Source organism: Solanum verrucosum, unplaced genomic scaffold (assembly GCF_900185275.1).
Source record: "Solanum verrucosum unplaced genomic scaffold, falcon-dt-bn FXZP01000256.1, whole genome shotgun sequence".
NCBI lineage: Eukaryota > Viridiplantae > Streptophyta > Magnoliopsida > Solanales > Solanaceae > Solanum > Solanum verrucosum.
This window is the reverse complement of record NW_026020785.1, coordinates 785,052-807,011: the sequence shown is the minus strand read 5'-3', so window position 1 is coordinate 807,011 and position 21,960 is coordinate 785,052. Positions and strand designations below refer to the sequence as shown.

Sequence of the window (21,960 nt, the reverse complement as noted above, 5' to 3'; positions counted from 1 at the left end):
AGAATCAGGTCGAGTGTAGTTCAGAAAGCTTGTTCTACTATTTTAGTTATTAATTTTTTTCAACTTTTTTTTCCCTTTTTCGGGACTATTTTTCTTAACTCTTTTTTTTGTGATTTCTTTTTTTCTTTTTGAATTTGTGATTTTTCTTTTTTTTTCTTTTTTCTTTTGACTGTACTTTGATTCCATAAGAGGGGTATGAAAGAAAATAAAATTAGGGCTCAAAAGGGTAACAAAGGACTATACAATGTTTGGATAGTAGAATGAAATTTCTTCGTCATATCAATTATTAAAAATGTCTAATACAAGCATGACATTTAAGATGTGAAGTGAAAATCATACAATATCTCTTTGCAACGTATGCGTTGATGGATATGTATATCATTTTGTTCCAATTGTCAGCTTGAAATCTCCGTTTGAGTAATACCTTCTTGACAACAAATGACATAAGTCAATTTAAATGAAATTTATATTTTCAACCATTTTCATACTAAAGGATGTATCAAGGTGTTTAAGTCCTTTATTCATTTCCTCAAATATTTTCTTTTTGACTTCTTTGATGTATTCAATCCATGATTAGATATAATTTTAAGAACAGACCAAATCCATCTTGCATATCATGTCACAAAAACTGAATTAAAAATAGAGATGTGTATATGGAACGCTAAATAGAACATGTCAAAGTGACGCAAAACAAAGATAATATTAAGATAAAAGGACTTGATGACAAGACAATAAACTAAATTTTAGGTTATAACACTATAATAACTCAAACTACGACAAGACTAAACAAACAGACACATAAGAGAAATGATAAAAAGGTCTGACTTACCAAAAGAAAATTGCATAGCAGAAATGATAACAAAATAAATTATCTATACACACTTTTCGAGAGAAAATAAGAGTGTCTCCCAATCACCAAACTAGACTTCTTATCCACTCTTTTGCACGTTAGCCTTCGTGAAAGCTCCACCAATTTCAATCATCACTTCTTTAGAATTGAGAGAATTTTCATATTCTTTTTTATCACATATCATCTCAAAGAAGTGTACATCATTAGGTGCTGGTAGAGTATTCTGAGTAACATTTGAGGGGTTATCATTTTGGACCACAATCATCTTTGCTTGGATCATTTTTTCCACCTCACTTTTCAAAGTTCGACAATATTCAGTACAGTTCCTTGGGGAATCAAAATGGTATGCACATCATGCTACAGGATTGAAACCTTTTGAATGTGGATTTGCATAGTTTTGAGGAATCGGCTCTATCATATTCAAACGTTTCAATTTCTCAAATAAACTTGTGTAAGACTCGCCAATTGGTGTGAAATTGTTCATAGGTCTTTGACCTCCTTGAAATTCCTGTCTTGGATGGGATTATAAGGTGCTCAAAAAATTTTAGAAGAAGGACGAACATTTTGATATGTTGGTGCTCACCATTGATGATTGTTTGATGGATATGCAAATGGTTGTGCACCATACACTGCATATTGAGGTGGTACAATAGAGTATTGTGTGTCTTGCATGGGGAGATAGTGATGGAATTGAGGTGGTGCATAATGATAAAGTGGACCCCTTGGATTTATTTGTATGTCTGACACAACATTCACTACATCCTCCTTCATTTTCTTTCCCCCAAGATTTCCTGATCCATTTTTAATCACCTATGTTGTGGCTTTCAAGGCAGCTTGACTTACAATTTTTTCAGAGTTGATGTCATTTTCCACCATTTCACCAATCTTAATAACTTCGATGAATGTTTTTCCAACGACGGGAAGTAAATAATGAAAATAGTTCGGTTCTTGCGCTTGGAGAAAAACATCAATCATTTTCGACTCTTTCATTAGAGGCTTAACCCTAGCAGCTTGCTCTCTCCACCTAATAGCATATTCACAAAAAATTTCGGTGGTTTTTTTCCTCATGTTGGAAAGTGAAATACGATCTGGAACTATGTCAATGTTATATTGAAACTGTTGAACAAAACATCGAGCCAAATCATCCCATGTATGCCAGTTAGAAGAATCTTGATCTATGAACCATTCTGAGGCAATTCCCATCAAACTTCCCCAAAATAAGCCATGATCAATTCTTCTTTGCTTCCATCCCCTCTCAGTTGATCACAATTTCTCTTTAAGTGAGCTATAAGATCCCCATATCCATCATATTTCTTGAATTTTGGAGTTTTAAAACCGATGGGTAAATGAACGTGGGGAAACATGCACAAATCACTGAACGAGACACTTTTCTGACCTCCCAATCCCTTCATATCTTGATACTTTGTTCCAAGCTCTTCATCTTTCTAGTCATTCTTCATGTTCCTCGTTCTTAACAACTTTTTCAGCTTCTACAGGGGAACTATACTGATGAGTGTGAGGATAAGAACTTGAAATTTTAAGAGCTTCTTTAGGGGTGTAGCCATGATCATGAAGAACTTGGGATAAGGGATCATTGTTGGATTTGGGCACCATTGTTGGCTGTGGAATGCTATTAGTCGGCACAGTTGGCACGAAGAGTGGATTACTCATCATAGGTGTAATCAAAAGGCTCACCGTAGAAGTTCCAGCAACGTTGGATGTGTTAGCATAGAGGCCGAATCTAGGTGGATAAATTGGATAATTTATCGACAGTTGGATAGGGGGTGACATATTTGTATTTAGATAGTCACAGACTGAAGACGGTGGAGCTTGTCCACTCACCCAAGCTTTGTACATCTCTGCCATTTGCTTTCTTAATACCCTTACCTCTTTTGTTGACACTGTTTCTTGTGAAGCCATCTGGTCTTGGACCTCATCATTGTTCGACTCATTTTCGTATATGTGGGTCATTTTCTTTTTTCCTTTTGATCTTGTATTATACGGATGCGATGCCATCTTAACCACAAACCAACCACCTTTAAGTTAATTGTGTGCATGGATAATAAAGTTTGTTAGGGTTAGACCTTCTTCAATTTAAACCACATGGTGCATGTTATGCATACACAAGTCTTTTTATTTATAGAATGAGTTTAGAAAGTCTAATATTTTGTAACGACTGGGAAAATTGTAGGATGAACTAGAGCCTTAACGTGGGGTTAATGTCATGAGTTAACGGCAAGGGCTAAGGGTTTTGGGTGTAGGCCATGGTTTGGGAACCTAGGCTACCTAAAACTAGTCCTAGCTACTGCCTCCTTAGACCACGAGGGTCTTCACGTCCCGTGGTGGCAAGGCAGTATGCTCAAGTTTGGTGCCAAGCCAAGTCACCCATTCACGAGCCACTTCACGACTCATGGTCATAACCACGGGCCGTGGGAAGGCTCGTGGGGTTGCCTTAATTTGATGGTGAGGAGATACTGCCCCAATGTTCACGGGCACCTCCACGAGCTGTGGTGCCCTAGACGGTCCGTGAAAGTGAACTTGGATTTCACTTAGGCTCAAGGGAGGCAAGACAACTTTGCCTAGGTTCTGCCTCATGACCACAAGTTTTACCACGACTCGTGGTGTGAACACGGATCGTGGGAACTTCTGTGAACTTGCCTTGCCCTTGGAGGGCTTGGCAAGGATGGGAGGCACACTTCCTCAAGGACCACGGGGACCACCGCGACCCGTGGTACCCCTCACAACCCGTTTAGTTGGGCGTGGTCCCTAACGGGCTACCTCAAGTTGGGGGGTTTTGGTAGTTTCGTTTTAATGTGTTATTATATGGGGTTGATTTTAAATTGTATATATGATAAATATATAAGGTTTTAAGTCTTTTAAACAAGTCATTCACTAATTTTTCCCAAATCAAATCCCAAAGTTCTCTGTCTCTATATTTCTCTCTAACTCAAGGAAGAAGAAGGAGTGGGAGCTAAGGTTTTGGATTCAAGGCTTTCTTCATCAAATTTCTTGGGAAATCTTAGCAAAGGTATGGTGATCCTTCATCTAGGGTTAGCTTACACCCTAGATCCATCTTAAAAGTAAACTTTTAAAGATTTCAAGTTCATGAAAACTTAGGGTTTTACTCAATCTCATGGGTTCTTTCACCAAATGGTTTTCAAAGGTTTCTAATGGCATATTATTGTAATATTGTTGTTATATTGATGATTTAAGATGAAAATACTCCATGAACCCATGATTTCTCTCTATTACTAGTTTGTGCCTTTATGAAGTGGGTTGCTTGACAATACTTTTAAGTTCCTTTTGTTCATGTAATAGACATTTTAATAGTTGTTTCAATTGTAAAGGGTTGTGTCTCTATTATGTTTTAAGATTGTGTGTAAGTTCGCCATGTGAGATTTAGACTTCCGTTGTATTTCAAGTTCTTCTTTTATATGAAGTTTATTATTTTGGATTTAAATGAGTTTTAATTCTGCACTATTTTCATATCGAATGCAATGAAATGCTATGAGGCTTGTATAAGGCTTTTCGGAGTCTCGTACGTCGTGTCGCATCGGAGGCCTAGACTCGGGTCATGACAAATATGGTATCAGAGCACAAGATTTTGGAAATGGTTTTTAGGATCAAAGTCTCCCAAGCCACGTCTAATAGAGTCTTGTTCATCGGTGTGAGTCACGATACATCTATGAGTGAGAGGCTATAGGACGTTATAAGTTACATTTCTTTCATATTCTTGAAGTCGTGCCTTAGAGTTTAGTTCTATAAGTGTTCTTTTCCTAATCCTTCTCTTGTGTTTATAGGATATGTACACAAGAGGGAGACCCACAAGGAGAGTAGGAGAAGAGAATGTGAATGAGGGAGTTCCTCCCCAAGGTCCTCAAGACATCCAAGTTCCGGTAGAGGTTTCAAATATGACCAATGAAGAGATTAGGTCGGCTTTCTTAATCTTGGCCCGAGCCATGGCAGTTCAAGCAACTAGAGATATGAGGCCTGGGGTAATGCTAATGAGGGTACTATGGCTTCTAAGTTGAGAGACTTCGTGAGGATGAATCCTCCGGTGTTTCTAGGTTCTAAGGTAGGAGAGGATCCCCAAGAATATTTGGATGAGGTGTATAAGGTAGTGAGTGCTATGGGGGTGACTTCAAAAGAAAAGGCGGAGCTTACGTCCTATCAATTGAAAGATGTTGCCCAAGTTTGGTTCACCCAATGGAAGGCTAATAGGCTGGTGAGAGTGGATCCTATAGAATGGGAGGAGTTTAAGGAAGCTTTCCTTGGTAGGTACTTTCCTTGTGAGAAGAGGGAGTGTAAGGTTGAAGATTTTATCAACCTTAGGCAAGTTAATTCGAGTGTGCAAGAGTACTCTTTAAGGTTTATCCAATTGTCTAAGTATGCTCCATCTTTGCTGTCAAACCCTAGGGATGAGATGAGTAGGTTTGTGACCAGTGTATCCGACCTAGTCAAGGAAGAGTGCCATACGGAAATGTTCCATAATGACATGAACATTTCTAGGCTCATAGTGTATGCTCAATCCATTGAGGAGTCCAAACTTAAGAGGATGAATAGGGATGTGAAGAGGGGTAGATCCGATGAGCAAGGTCAGCCTAGGTTCAAGTAGAGGGCTCCAAACCAAGATTCTTCAAGTGCTCCTAAGGTTAACCAAGAGAAAGGTGGTGGATCTCAATTTTCTAAACCTACTTGCACCACTTGTGGCAAGAGGCACTATGGGAAGTGCCTAGCCGGTACTAATGGGTGTTATGGTTGTGGGAAGAATGATCACAAGGTGAAAGATTGCCCTACTCTTATGGCTAGAGGAAGGGAGGCCAAGCAAGCTTCTAAAGATGGTGCGGTTCCTATCCCTCCAAATTATGGTTGTTTCTATGCTCTTCAAGCTTACAAGGACAAAGGAGCTAATCCGAATGAAGGCGTCGGTAAGTAATAGTTCCTCATGGTCATGAATGTATTGATGAGGTTCCTATGTTGTTTTTCATGTTTGCCTTAGTTGGGTTTTCTCCTAAGTGAGGGATGGTATGTTGAATAGAAGGTTGTGGTGAGTTTGGTTATCCTTGTCACTTTCTTCTATTCATATTCAAGCTTGAGACCAAGAGTTCCTAGTAGCTTATTTTATGTTTTTGAAGTCTTATATGAAAATGAGTTTCCATGGTCTCCTTATGTTATGCATGTCTTGATGAGTTTATGTTTACATGATAAAATGAGTTTTTTTTTATTTATGTGTTCCTCATGTTGATATGCATCTATAATGAATTTCCTAAATACTTCATTAGTTGAATTGATGAGCATGCTTAAATGTAGTTTTGAGAAAAGTTGCATAATTTGGCTATCGATGTTGTAATGAGCATGATGTGATGCGAGAAGGAAATTCCTCCAATGAAATGATAAATGTTATTGTTTTGTGCATAATGAGTTTGTAGATGTAGTCCCTACTTTCTTGTATTGCATTGAGCTTATTGATGTGGAGTTGATGTTTCCTCCTATGGTATATGAATTATATTGATTTGTCATGATTGTTGGGCTGCTAGCCTTGAGTCATTTTTCCCTTAAAAGTGTTTAAAGTGTAATTCGAGGACGAATGTTCCTAAGTGAGGGATAATGTAACGACTCAGAAAATGGTAGGATGAACTAGAGCCTTAACGTGGGGTTAATGTCATGAGTTAAGGGCAAGGGCTAAGGGTTTTAGGTGTAGGCTATGGTTTGGGAACCTAGGCTACCTAAAACTAGTCCTAGCTTCTGCCTCCCTAGACCACGAGGGTCTTCACGACCCGTGGTGGCCACCACGAACCGTGGTGCCACCCGTGCTGGCAAGGCAATATGCTCAAGTTTGGTGCCAAGCGAAGGCACCCCTTCACGAGCCACTTCACAACTCGTGGTCATGACCACGGGCCGTGGGACGGCTCGTGAGGTTGCCTTAGCTTGGTGGGAAATACTGCAAGTGGAGGAGCTACTGCCCCAAAGTTTACGGGCACCACCACGAGCAGTGGTTCCCTAGACGATCTGTGAAAGTGAACATGGAGTTCACTTAGGCTCAAGGGAATCAAGGCAACTTTGCCTAGGTACTGCCCCATAACCACGAGCTTCACCACGACTCGTGGTGTGAACCACGGATCGTGGGAGCTTCCGTTGACTTGTCTTGGCCTCGGAGGGCTTGGCAAGGATGGGAGTCACACTGCCTCAAGGACCACGGGCAACACCACGACCCGTGGTGCCCCTCACGACCCGTTTTATTGGGTGTGGTCCCTGACATGCTACCTCAAGTTGGGGGGTTTTTGGTAATTTTGTTTTAATGTGTTATTATGTGGGGTTGGTTTTAAATGGTTTATATGATAAATATATAACGTTTTAAGTCTTTTGAACAAGTCATTCACTCATTTTTCCCAAATCAAATCCTAAAGTTCTCTCTCTATATATTTCTCTCTAACTCAAGGAAGAAGAAGAGGTGGGAGCTAGGGTTTTGGATACAAGGCTTTCTTCATCAAATTTCTTGGGAAATCTTAGCAAAGGTATGATGATCCTTCATCTAGGGTTAGCTTTCACCATAGAGCCAACTTCAAATAAACTTTTAAAGATTTCAAGTTCATGAAAACCTAGGGTTTTACTCAATCTCATGGGTTCTTTCACCAAATGGTTTTAAAAGGTTTATATTGGCATCTTATTGCTATATGTTGTTATATTGATGATTTAAGATGAAAATACTCCATGAACCCATGATTTCTCTCTATTCCAAGTTTGTGCCTTTATGAAGTGGGTTGCTTGATAATGAATGTATATGAATAAAAACTTGTTCAAATGGCTTTAGATTGTTGAAGTATGTCATTACTCATGCTTATTTTATGGTGCATTGTTGGTGTATTGTTATGTGAGGTTTATGGCCTTAAAGGCAAGATATGAGAACCTACATGTTGATTTATAATTGTTAACTTGATGTTTATCCACTTGAAAGGTGGAGGTGTTTACTTATTATGTACATTGTGACCATGGCCTAGAAGGCATAGTATGAGAAATTGAAGTGTTATCATGACATTGTATGAATGAGAATTCAATAAAGTTAATGTGATCACGTTATGAATGTAAATGTGTTATTTTGAAAGACTATTTTTCAATTTGACGTTCATGAATGTTGATGATAGAATATGAAGGATTCTTCAATATAAAGTATACCTTGAATTGGTAGGGCTTATGCATCCTTTTCTTGCATAAATGATTATATTGTTGATTGTTGAATCCTTGGATCAGTAGGATCTTGACACCCTTCCACACATGCCTATATTGAACCTTGGGATCGGTAGGCTTGCGGCACCCTTCCATTAATGATGGTAATGAACCTTGTAATTGGTAGGCTTATGGCACCTTTCCATGAAGGTTAATGATGAGACTTGAATCGGCAGGCCTATGGCATACTTTCAAGAGGAGTTAATGAGCTTTCCTCAATGGACCTTGAATCGGTAGGCTTAAGGCATCCTTTCATGTGTTAGTGAATGAAATTGGAGTCGGTAGGCCAATGGCACCTCTCATATGTGATAATGTCAAGGTAATGAACTATTCTATGGGAATGTAGGCTAAGCAACGAGTGGATTTGGTTAGATGGAAACTCCCACAAAGTTAGGCATGAGTTTCAATGATCGTCTACCTTATCCCATAAACTATGTGCCCGCATAGGTCTAGCTAGTGGATCCACCTAAGCTATATGAGCTGGTCTTCCTTAGGCAAATTGACCACATTTTTACGGTGTAGGGACTTATGACACCGGATTCAATGACAAGCTCTCATGGTCTATGTCGGGTAATGCTTATTTCCCATCATGCTAGATTTCATTGTGGGTTCTTGATAGGTTCTACAAAGTGTAGGTAGCAGTATGGGATGCTACCTATACATTGCACGAGTAGGCTTTGAGAGGGTCATAGTGAATTTCTCTAAATCATAATGGCTATGATGTGAATGTGTCCTAAATGAAGTTATTAAGGAATGCTGGCTCTTAAATGCTTAATATGATGTATATGCTATACTTGGGTTATATTATGAGTTGTTTTCCCTTGTAATGCCTTAAGAAATGATATGTCTTTTATGTATGGATATTGTGCAAAAGATGAAAAGGAAGGAACGGTAAGTTCACTCTTGGTGGCCTTAATGTGGTGCCTTGGTGTGGATAGTGGTATGGGACGCCATCCATGCATTGCACAAGGTATAGCATAAGGGTCATTTAAAAGTGAAAGTCGAAGGTAAAGGTAATGGTTTCCATGTGATATTGCTTAAGTGTGAAGTTATGACTTATATGATGTTAATGCTTGTATATGATGTTGTTTATGTTATGGTACATGATGTTTCTAAAAAGTGGCATAATGCATGGTTTCTAACCAAATGTCCCCTTTTAAAGCATGCTTTGCATGGTCATCATACTTAGTACATTTCTGTGTACTAACCCATATTCTTTATGATTTACTACAAGTGTAGGTTCCGGCAAGTGATTCCTTCTAGCTAGTTTGAAGTGTTGGATTTCTTTTCCTCCAAGACTTGTTATGTCCTCATGGATTCGAGGACAAGACTTTTAAGTTCCTTTTGTTCATGTAATAGACATTTTAGTAGTTGTTTCGATTGTAAAGGGTTGTGTCCCTAGTATTTTTTACAATTGTGTCTGAGTTGGCCATGTGAGATTTAGACTTCCGCTATATTTCAAGTTCTCCTTTGAAATGAAGTTTGTTATTTTGAATTTAAATGAGTTTTAATTTTGTGCTATTTTCATATCGAATACAATGAAATGCTATGAGGCTTGTATGAGGCTTTTCAGAGTCTTGTACTCCATGTCGCATCCGGGGCCTAGACTCAGATCGTGACATTTTTAATCATAACTAGCTCAACTATATTTATTTTTTTCTTATTATTTGATTATTTCTTTTTATTTTTATTTTTAAAACTGATGCATTGATCAATTTTATTTGGATTGCGTACATAACACGCTTGATAAAAATGATTAAGATCTTTGGATAATTATTTTTTTTACTAAATACTTTTTTTTTGAACTTTTAAGATAAAATCTTTTGTTTTCTTGATTTACTAAAAGAAAATTATGCAACAATCTATTTTTTAATCTTGAACTTCATGCTAAAATGAAATAAAAAATATTTAAAAAATTTTACTTTTCGTTTGAGTGACGAATTCGAAAAGTTCCAACATTATTAAGCTAATATTGTTTTTGGTAAGAAGAAGAAAAAAAATTGTTGAATAAAGACAACAACTTCTTTATTTTTTTGAATTTTTGATGAAGAATTTTTTTTAAAATTTTCTTTATGCATAAAGGTAACCAAACCCAAAGAGGGTTGCCTACGTATCTCATTGAAATGAGAATCAGGTGTGCGTAGTTCGTTCAGATTGGACAATTAATTTTTTTGAAAAGATGGAAATTTGTTGAAACATGCAATAATATTTTTTGTTTAAAATGGTATAAAAGATTGAAATGAATTTTATTTTATTTTTCTTGTGATTTTGTTTAGAAATGATTTTTTTAAAGAAATTCATAATTTCTAAAACAATTTTTTATATGTGTTTTCTCTCTAGTTCTTAAGTAAAAATCAAATGTCAACTTTTTTCATTTCACTAATCACTATAAAAGTGTAGAGACCTTCTAAATAATATTATAAATAGAACGTAGAATGCACATGTTGGTCAAAAAGAGGGACTCATGTCCTAGACTGACCCGACTCTTGTTTAGAGGCTCACTAAGTCAAATGCAAATAATGTAAATAATTGGAGTCTTCTAGGGATAACCATGTCTATGTTCTAATTTTACTAGGTTCAAACCTGAAGAGATTGGTGTCTAGACTAGCTTACCCGAGTGGACAACTCGAGCCACGGAGGGGCAACTTAGCGGTAGCAGTGCTATTCCAACTTAATTCTTGTCCAACCCCACCTAACATATGTGACTAAATACCCTTCACTGGGTGTTAAGAGTCCACTCCAGTTTTATCTCAAGGAAAAGTAGGATGCATAACTGCATTCCTGTGAACGTGTGTTAAGTGTGTTTAAAGACTCAAAAACGGTGCGCGAGAGAAGACGATTTAGTACAGTTCAACAATATAAAAGCGATAAATGGGCATCAAGTAGCACATTAGGCCATCATACACAATATATCCAAAAAATAAAATAATAAAATCAAGTAAAAACCAATATAACAAAGCTTGAATTTTGGTTATCCCGCAGTAGAGTCGCTAGAGATGTCACACTCTTTTTTGCGCACGGCGGAAAGGTTTTTCCAATTTAAGTAGCGATATTGATTTAGGGATTTTTTTTCGGAGTAGCCACTTGGAAGGTATTAGGCATCCCTTGAGTCCCGTGTTCTAGCACGGTCGCTTTTATTGACTTGTACTTACTTATTTTTAAATTATTTTTGGATATATTTTATATGCCACAGTTTCGCTTGTATTTTTCATTATTGAATTTTATTTGTTCTCAACCTAGATGCATAACTGCATTCTTGGTTTTGACATTTAATAGCTTCAAAGCATAACTATTTTATTCTCTTGAGTGTGTCAGTCACCTAATATTTTATGTCTCACATCTTGAATTTACAAAATAAAATATTTATTAGAATAATTTTATCAAAGTGTGTCATCACATCCTTGAATTTCTCTTAAATGTTTCAAAAAAGATGTGTAACCACATTCTTAATTGAAACATATATTTTTAACAGTCCTAAAACTCATCTAGTCATTAAAATACAAAATATTTTTTCCTTCATACATAAAACCAAATAAAGTAAAATAAATCTAAATGTAGAGGATACAATATATAATTCTGACATCATTTCTATATCCTTTTATTTATATTAATAATAATAATTTATTTAATTGTTTCTAGACTAACTATATCTACTTTATCATTATTATCTAAATCAAGACAAGAACAATGTCATGACCCATTCATTTTTAAGAGCTCACAACTGGCGAATAGAAAAAAAAAGTAATCATTGTTAAAGCTACCTTCATTCATTAAACAGAGATATAATACCTAACAAATTGTTCATTGCGAACAAATTATGAATAAAAAAATAGGAAAACTTGTCATAAAATTACATCAAATTCCATAAATAAATTAAAAAAGATAAGGTAAAGTTGAATACAGCAATATCTTGACCGAAGCTCGATTAGAACACCCACAAATTTTGTGTAGGTTGTTTGTGATGGTGTATATGTTGTATTTGTCTTAAAGTAATGAAAAAGAAAGAAAAGAAGTGAAGGTATTTGTGGATTTTTGAAAGAAAATCAAAGAAGGTGAAAGGAATGTTTTGTTGTTTGTTACGTATTTTTGTTGTGTGCCACTAGTTTCTCTAACATAGACCTCAGATCTAGCTACCATCAGTTAAGAGTGAGGGAATGTGATAGACCAAAGACAGCTTTCAGGACCCATTATGGTCATTATAAGTTTCTAGTCATGTCGTTCGGTTTAACCAATGCGCCTAGAACGTTCATGGGCCTTATGAATAGAGTATTCAAGCCTTATTTAGATATGCTTGTTATCGTATTCATTGATGACATACTAATCTATTCAAGGAATGAGGAAGATCATGTTAGTTATCTCAAAATAGTTCTCCAAGCTCTAAAGGATAGAGAGTTGTATGCCAAGTTCTCTAAGTGTGAGTTATGGTTTGAGTTTGTGGCATTCCTAGGCCACATTTTTTTTGGTGATGGGATTAGAGTTGATACTCTGAAATAAGAGGCAGTGTAGAATTGGCCTAGACCCACATCTCCAACTGATATTAGGAGTTTCTTAGGGTAGGCTGGATATTATAAAAGGTTTGTCGAGGGGTTCTCATCTATTTCGTCTACTTTGACAAGCTGACTCAGAAAACAGTTAAGTTTCAATGGTCTGAAGCTTGTGAGAAATTCTTTCAGGAATTGAAATCTAGGTTGACTATTGCCCCAATATTGACCTTACCAAAGGGTACACACGGCTTTGTTGTATATTGTGATGCGTCCAAAGTTGGATTGGGTTGTGTGGTAATGCAGAATGGAAAAGTTATTGCTTATGCCTCCACACAGCTGAAAGTTCACGAAAAGAACTACTCAACTCATGATCTAGAGTTGGTTGTCGTAGTATTTTCTTTGAAAATATGGCGTCACTATATTTATGGTGTTCATGTAGATGTGTTCACCGATCACAGGAGTCTCCAATATGTGCTTAGTTAGAAAGAGCGTAATCTCAGACAAGGGAGGTGGTTAGAGTTACATGAGTATTCTATATCACCCAGGTAATGCTAATGATGTTGTTGATGCCTTGAGTAGGTTGTCTAGGGTAGTACCGCCCATGTTGAAGAAGAGAATAGAGAGTTAGCAAAATATGTGCATAGACTTGCACGATTAGGTGTTAATGGATTCAAATAAATGAGGAGTGATGGTGATGAATGGGGCTGAATCATCATTAGTGTCAGAAGTGAAAGAGAAACAAGACCAAGATCCTATTTTGCTTGAATTGAAGGCAAATGTTCATAAGAAAAAAGTAAAGGCTTTTGAGCAATGGGGATATGGTGTATTGAGGTATTAAGGTAGGTTGTGTGTACCAAGGGTGGATGAACTCCAAGAGAGGATCATAGAGGAAGCTCATAGCTCCAGATATTCTATTCATCCAGGTTCCACAAAGATGTATCGTGACTTAAGAGAAGTATATTGGTGGAATAATATGGAGAAAGGTATTGCTGAGTTCGTTGCTAAATCCCCGAATTGTCAACAAGTTGAAGTAGAGCACCAAAGGCCCAGTGGTATGGCTCAGAATATAGAGCTTCCAAAATGGAAGTGGGATATGATCAATATGGATTTCATTACTGGCTTGCCACGATCTCGCAGGCAACATGATTATATTTGTGTGATTATTGATCGAATGACAAAATCAGCCCACTTTTTTACGGTAAAGACTACCCATTCAGCAAAGGATTATGCCAAGTTATATATTCAAGAGGTAGTAAGACTTCATGGAGTTCCAGTTTCCTTTATTTCGGACAGAGGTGCAATTTACTGCCCAATTCTGGATGTCTTTCCAGAAAGGTTTGGGTTCAAAAGTGAATTTGAGTACTGATTTTCATCCTCAGACTGATGGTCAAGCAGAGCGCACTATTCAGACTTTGGAAGATATGTTGAGGTCTTGTATCATTGATTTCAAAGGTAATTGTGATGATCACCTACCTCTCATTGAGTTTGCTTATAACAATAGTTACCACTCTACCAGTCAGAAGGCTCCTTATGAGGCTCTTTATGGGAGGCGATACAGATCTCTAATTGGATAGTCTGAAGTTGGTGAAGTTGGGTTGATAGGACCAGGCTTAGTTCATCAATCTATGGAGAAAGTGAGAGTTATCCAAGAAAGTTGAAAACAACGCAAAATCATCAGAAATCCTACACTAATGTTAGGAGAAGAGACTTAGAGGTTGAGGTAAATGATTGGGTATACCTGAACGTTTCACCCATGAAGGGTTGGCATGGAGCGCCAGCAGTGCGCCAAAAATCAGTCTCTAAACTTTAAAGTGTACTAACATTTCCTATCGATTTTGACTATTCTAAATGACTTCTAAACATCTATAAATCATCCATAAATATGAATCACAACCTTGAATCCATAAATTCAAATTAAAGGAAAGTTGAGAGCCAAGTTTAGAGCGGTCTTAGAGTTTTTTCAATAGTCTTTCGTAAATGCTTTAAACTTGTTTCAACACTTGAGTTTTGATTTATGTAAAGAGTAAAGAGTGAATTTCATTTCTTCAAAAGAGTATATGGGGACTAGGTATTCCCAAAGAAAGGAAACACTAATTTCCAAAAGAGTCTTTGAGCTAGTTTTTAGTAAAGAGTAAATGCTTTCACAATTAAGCAAGAAAGGAAACACTTTTTAGATGATTCCTTAGTGATTTTGAGCATAGACTAGTGGATCCAATTAGTAGTTAGGTTTTATACCCCTGGAAATGTATAGGACGGCCCTGGCAGCGTGAGGAAAAACGATGTATCATCACATAGCTCTTAAGTGATGGTTGCCAGTTAGAGAATCTCTCATAGAAGTATTTTGTATTCTTATATAAACAGTGTTGATTGTATTTTTATATACAATCATAGTTCATATCGTATCTTTGCATACAACCTGAGTTACTATCGTATCTCTCAATACATAGAATTGTTATCCATGTTCTAAAAGCTTTTATTTATATTGCATTCATATTATTACTTTATATTGAAATGAGTTAAGTTGAGTTAAGTTGAGCCCAAGTGTGTTCTTTCAGTTCCTTTCAAGCTTATGTCTTGTTTTAGAATTCCTCGCATGCTCATACATTCAATGTATTGATGCCAGTTGGCCTGCATCTTTTTATGATGCAAATACGGGTAACCATGATCAACATCCAGCGCATCATTAATTCTAGTTGAGCTTCAGAGTTTTTGGTGAGCCTTCTAGATTCCAGAGGACCCTTTTTATTACATTATCATTTTAATGCATTGGGATGTCGTGGGTCTTGTCCCGACGTCCATCTCAGTTGTTAGATGCTTCATAGATAGTTAGTTGATGTTAGATCTTGAATCTTTCCATTCATGTTTTGATGTTTGAGACTTGAGTGCCATTTTGGCTATTGAATGTTTCTTTATACATTTAAGTTGTCTATTGAGATTTTAGCTTACTTTTTAAAGTATTTTTATCATGAGTAAGCCTTCCGCTAAAATTTAAGCCAGACCAAGGGTTCGCTTGGGGCCAACAATGGTTCACGACTGCCAGTATCGCCCAGGGTGTAGGCTCAGGGCGTGACAAACTTGGTATCAGAGCACAGAGTTCAAGAGTTCTAGGGAGTCTATGGCATCGTGTCTTTAGAGTCCTAGTTATCTGTGTGAAGCGTGCCACATCAAAATTTATAGATCAATGCATGGGTTCACATAGAATTAGTTGAAAGGCATGTAATAAAGTCTAAATCATCAAAATAAGACAATAGTCAAGCAATTGAATCTATTTAAATAGAACCCATGAGGATTTGATTGGAAACCTATTCAAGTTTTTTTGGGAATTTGAATTGGAGAATCGAAGAAACTTTGGGGGCTCAATGGGTGGATGGAACTCATTGATAAACTCTCTATATACCTTGATTAAATCCCTAAGCAATTATGAAGAAAGGATTCTTAAACTTGAAGAACCCTAGCATTTTCTTCTTCCTTGATCTAGAGAGAATATTTTTTGAGAGAACCTTGGAGAGAATTTAGGAATTTGGACAAGTTTAGGGAATTTAGGAGAATCAATTGACATTTGTAGTTTAGGTCTTAATTCACTTTTATAAGTCTTGAAATAAGGTTTAAAATGACATAGTTTAGGTGCCAAACATTTTGATGAAAGACTATAATGACCCTAACTTAAAAACCGATGAGGTGCCTTCAAAGAAAAGCTTCACGGACCTTTAATGCTTCATGGCTCGTGAAATACTTCATGGGCCATATAACTAGTTCTGAAATTGCACCTACCCGACAGGGTTTCACTCAAACAGGCATAAATTTTTATTCCAAACTCAAAATGAGGCAAACTTTGTAGCGTTAGAAAGAGGATGCAAAGATCTTTAGTTTAATAGGTAATGGGCCACCCAATTCATTATGTGCTGAGAGATATAATCGTTTGAAGTTGACCCGAAACTTAAAAAACTATGGGTGACCTATATGGACTCCTAAACTGATTGGACAAGTCACCACAGGCCATTTTGGGTCCCACCATGGTGACCCCCGCTTTTGCAGCCTTCGACGGTTGCTCACCATGCCCTAAACAAACTGTGGACCCCTAAACGGGTCGTCTAGGGTGCCATGAAGGGTACATGGTCCATTTTGGTTTCATGGACTTGCCCATTTCCCCTCTTTAGTCCTCTTCAATGTCAAAGGTGTTACACTACCACCTTTTGTTAATATACTTCCGCTACAGCTACAAAATAGCATATTTGCCTTCTTCATCTTGTAGTATTGTCCAAATAGGACTTTAGCACTTTCTCCATGTACTATTTTGTTTTGCCTCTTATAACTGGTCCCTTAGTTTTTCCCTCCATTAGCTTAAGTGGACTTGCAAAGCTAGTTCGTTTGGCTATTTTGATACCACTCCCTTTGGGAACTCATAATCCATATTTTCAAACAATTTCGTACCAGGTTCCTGTAGAGTACTCATAATCCATATTTTCAAATATTCCCTTTGGTTAATTTTTGCAGTTTCAGTGATTTACAAATACAAGAGAGTCAGTTAAGTAATACTGGCATATCGTCGCAAAGTAGTACACTCAAAAGGACTCCACCTAATGGACGGATACAGAGATAGTATCCAGAAAGATCTTGGGATTACATTCGTCAAACCAAATATCTTTAGCAGTCGCAAAAGAAGTGACGGGGCTCAAAGGAAGTAAACAAGTCATCCTTTGAAGCTAAGCACTTTTCATCTTTTGTAGGAAAATCCCCTTCTCTAGTCTTGGGAAATTGAGCGAAGGAGAACTAGGTCCCACTCCTAGTTCCATGGTTGTGTACTTGCAAGCTTTGCCTGATGATTCTTTTTCTTTTCCAAGTGTTTATTCATGTAATAGTAAAAAAAATTACTTTATTAGATGTCTGCACTTTCGTGTTGTTTTGACCAAAACCTTTGTGTACGCAGCAACTACCAAGTCCCTCCTTGAAGGCATTCCTTGAGTGAGGAATTTTTGTCTCTTGCTTTTCATATTCGAAGCAACCATCATATCATACATCAACCTTGAAATACCCTTTTACATAACTGACATATTTTGTTCCTGATACACTCAAAACTACACCCTAAGATGATCTAGTGTGGTCCTATGCAAATATAGTAATCAAAATAAGGTTGAGGTAAGATCCCACAAAGAATAAGGAAAAATGATTTTAAAAAATAGAGCAATAACTGATGGTTTGATTTCTATTCTGTAAGAGTTGAAAAGAATTTGTATATCTAGAACTAGGATTCACAATATAACTAAGAGCTATAAACTTAAAATTTAAAGAATTAATCTTGTGTCCCAACAATACGATGCACATTTTGTCGAAGGTAATATAGTAATAAAACAAGGTTGGGGTCGAACCCCACATAATCAAAGCAATGATTTTAAAGTCACAACAACATCCAATGGGCGTTGAAAACTCTTCTTTGCATTCATCATAAGCAAAGTGCAAATATGCACATTCCTGCATCTATTTTTTAACAAAAACCATAGAATTGGATGTCTAAAAATGCAATACTCATGATGTTTTTAGTCGGTATAAACAAATCATTTGCAACATAGTAGTGTTAGACAAAACCTATTGCACTAATAAGTTGGTTAAGTAATTTCTCCGATTAATGATAAAGGGAAGCCCAATGCAAAAAGATCTCTATGAGTGGATTATGGGAAATGACCTTGCCATGAGGGTCAATTGTATCTAATATTACCTTTCATTTCTAGTAGAGGCTATGAGGTTAATGCCAACTTAGTTTTGTTATAAATAAAGTCAAGGCACTAGTTACTAGTGAAGATTTCCATTGTGATCATTTATTAGGATCAGTAATTAGGAAATAAATACATACGAATTCTAACTAATGGCATAGTAAATACATTAGTCCAAATAGGGTTGAGATCAAATTCTACAATAATAGGGTGAAAATGATACAAATTATAGGATTACCATACTGATAGTTTGACTTCTATTCCACAATAGTTTAAATAATTGTAATCACCCTTTCTGGTCGTTATAGGGAGACCTATGGTGAAATATTAGAGTCAAAACAATTTTTTGGTAATGACATGAGTCTTTACAAATTCCCTCATATCGAGAGTTATAGTGATCATTTTATGTTTTTATTGTTGAATATGTTGGCATATTGTTGGGCTTGAGGCCTTGGTCGAGGAACAACTGGATTTAAGGTTAATTTTATATGCTCTGGGAGCTAGGTATAATTAGTAATGTACATCTAGTTGTTTAGATTCTATTGTATGGATGTTGGTGATGGCATGCATTGCATCATTACTAATTTTCACGTGTTTTGTTGTACAAACCCAGTAAACAAATTGATTTTCACTAGTTTGTTTGAAGTTCATTCTACAATTTTACTCTAGAAAAACTTGTTTTATGCACGTTATACTACATTTACCACTTTGATAAATTAATTTTTGAGACAAAAGAGTCATCAAGGAAGTGCTCACTTTTTACTTGATCGGTCTGGAGTATCGTTGACCCTTTGTCTAGTGATTTGGTTACACAAATCCCTGCTACCACGACGGAGCTGATCCAGTAGTATGACAGATAGGTTAGAATCTTGAATTGGGACTAGGCAGCATATATGGGCATTCCGAGTCCTGTGGTCCCAAAACACAAGAAGAGGGTTATCCACTTGGGTCCTACCTAAGGCTGGCAATTGGACAGGATTTTGTCCGGTCCAGTTTCCATACCGGTATATCCGGTAACGGTTGAACCGGTAAGGAAACTGTCTGATAGGGTACCGGAATAGGTACCGAAATGAAACCTAGGTTTTTATCCGGTTTGGTTAGACCTGGTTCCGGTCTGGTTTATCCGGTCCAACGGTCAGTTTCCATTTTAATTTGTTTTATGTGAATGTTAGAATTTAGCCATTGGGCCCTTCTAGCCATTGGGTTGGGACCCACCCCTCTCTAACCCCTTAACACTATAAATATACCCATATTTTTTAATTTAACTTACAAATTCATAAACTATTTCATTAACATATTACAAAATCTCTCGAATTTCAATCTCTCATAAATTCAAATTATTATTTTTTATATTGACTTGGAGTTCGGATTTCGGAGATTTATTTGAAGTAAATCGGAAGCTTCTTTTGGAATCTCTCAATTCCGGCTTTGGTTATACGTCTACTTTTAAGTAGACGTTTGGTACATTCATTCCAACTTTCATTTTTTATTTGTTAATTAATTAAGTTATTTTTTTTGTTATATTATCTTGCTTGTTTTTCATAATATTTAGTTATTTTAAACTTGAACATGAATTCAGAAAGAAATAGTGGTAAAAGACCAATGTTGAAAAGAAAAAAATAATAGGGGAGGAGGAAGTAGTTCTAAACATCTGCCACCTAGATTTAGAATTAATACTAATGATTATACTTATGTTGATAAAACTTCATTTATGTCACGACCTATAGAATTTCTTGTAATTGGATTTTTAAAGCTAAAATAAAAGCTAGAATTATAGAATTTAAAAATCGTTGTAAAGAATGTAGACTTGCATATAGAAAAGTTCCAAAAGAAGTATGCACTAGATGAAATTCTTTATTTGAAATGCTTGAAGTTGCTTATGTTTATTAAGAGCCGATACAATTAGTTTTTAATGCTCATAATGCGGACCCGAATTTAAAAATTGTCTATGAAGATTGGGAAAATACAAAAGAATGTATTGAATTTTTAAGTGTTTTTTATAAATCAGCAAATGCAGCTTCTGGTCAATATTATCCAACTATTTCTTCTGTTTTAGTATATATTTATTCTATTTCATCTGAATTTGAAAAATATAAAGCAAAAGATCGATTTAAAGAATCACGTGCTTTTATGATTGAAAAATTAAAAAAAATATTTTTCCCTATTCCTCGAATCTATTTGACTGCTACTTTATTCAACCCAGATTACAAATTAAAAGGTATTGAAAGAATGGTTGAAAATATTAATGCAAATTTAGAAATTAAAGATGATGAAACTCCTAGTGTTGAAGATTGTAAAAGAAGCATATTTACAAAAGCTAGAGATTTATATAATACATATAAAGCTATAGAAAAAAATATTCCAATAGTTGAACCTCCATCTTGTAAGCATAGAAAGTGATGATATAGATGAGTTTATGGATGATTATCTTGGTCTTAATCCTCTATCAATAATGATTTTGATTTATATTTCAATCAGACACGGAAAAAGATTAGGCATGAAGAAGGACAACTTCAAGCTCAAATATTAGTAGGGTGGAAGAATCGTGAAAAATAATTTCCGACCCTTGGTAGGGTTGTTCGAGATGTGCTAGCAATTCAAGCATGATCGATTGCTTCGGAGCAAGCCTTTAGCGCAGCGAGATTTATGATTGGAGATCATCGATATTCATTAGCAAAGGATAGTTTGAAAATATCAGTGTTGTTTAGAGATTGGATCAATGCCGAAAGAAGAAATACTGGACTAGCACAATTAAGTAGCCAAATAGATGATGAAATGGATGAAATATTTGGTGATAATAGTGATGATGACATGGAAGCAATGGAAGAACAACAACAAATACAAGTTCCAAATAATGTTTCTTTTGAAATGATACAAAAGTTACGAAGAGAATTTCAAAAAATTATCAATTATTAGTATAATAATTAATATTCAATACCTAGATTATGTACTCTTTCAAGTATTTGTATTTGTACAATTTATTTATTTGAATAAATATACGGCTATTCGTCTTGATTTTCTTTTAAAATAGTATCTTATATTTAATGCAAGTCATTTTACAAATTTAATTTTCAACTATTTTAATATTAGTCTAATATAAAATTGAATTTTAAGGTTTAAACTTTAAACTTTAAATTTAAAATTGAATTTAAGTTTAAACTTTAAAGTTTAAAATTGACTTAAAAGTTTAAAGTTTAAATTGAATTTAAAATATAAAGTTTAAAGTTTACAAAATATTTAATGTTTAACGTTTAGAGTTTTAACTTGAGTCTTGACTCTTGACTCTTGAAGTTTCAAATTTATAAAACTTCAATTTGAAACTTTAAAGTTTAAACTTTATTAAACTTTAAAGTTTAAAGTTTCAAATTGAAGTTTTATAAAAATTTAAAAGAATAAGTTAATAAATATTTAATAATATAATATTATTAATATTAAATATAATAATTAATAATATATATTATATAATAATTAAAGTTAATAAATAAATAAATAAAATTACCGGTACAATCAACAATGATTCGGTAAGAACCGGTTTCGGTCCAGTCCAAACCGGTTCCGATCCAATAACTATGGGATCGGACAGAACTTTTGGAAAATTCCGATAAAACCGGTTCCGGTAAGACCCGGTTCCGATAATTTAACCCTTTAACAAGGATCAGTTCCAATAAAATTGGTCATGTTGATCCGGTCCTGT

At 35.7% G+C, this 21,960-nt stretch overlaps 1 pseudogene; it reads right to left on the bottom strand.

Moving 5' to 3' along the window:
• Window positions 1-1,429: 1,429 nt before the first annotated feature.
• The window catches only part of LOC125813092 (uncharacterized), a 55,226-nt pseudogene continuing 34,695 nt past the window's right edge, over window positions 1,430-21,960 (bottom strand).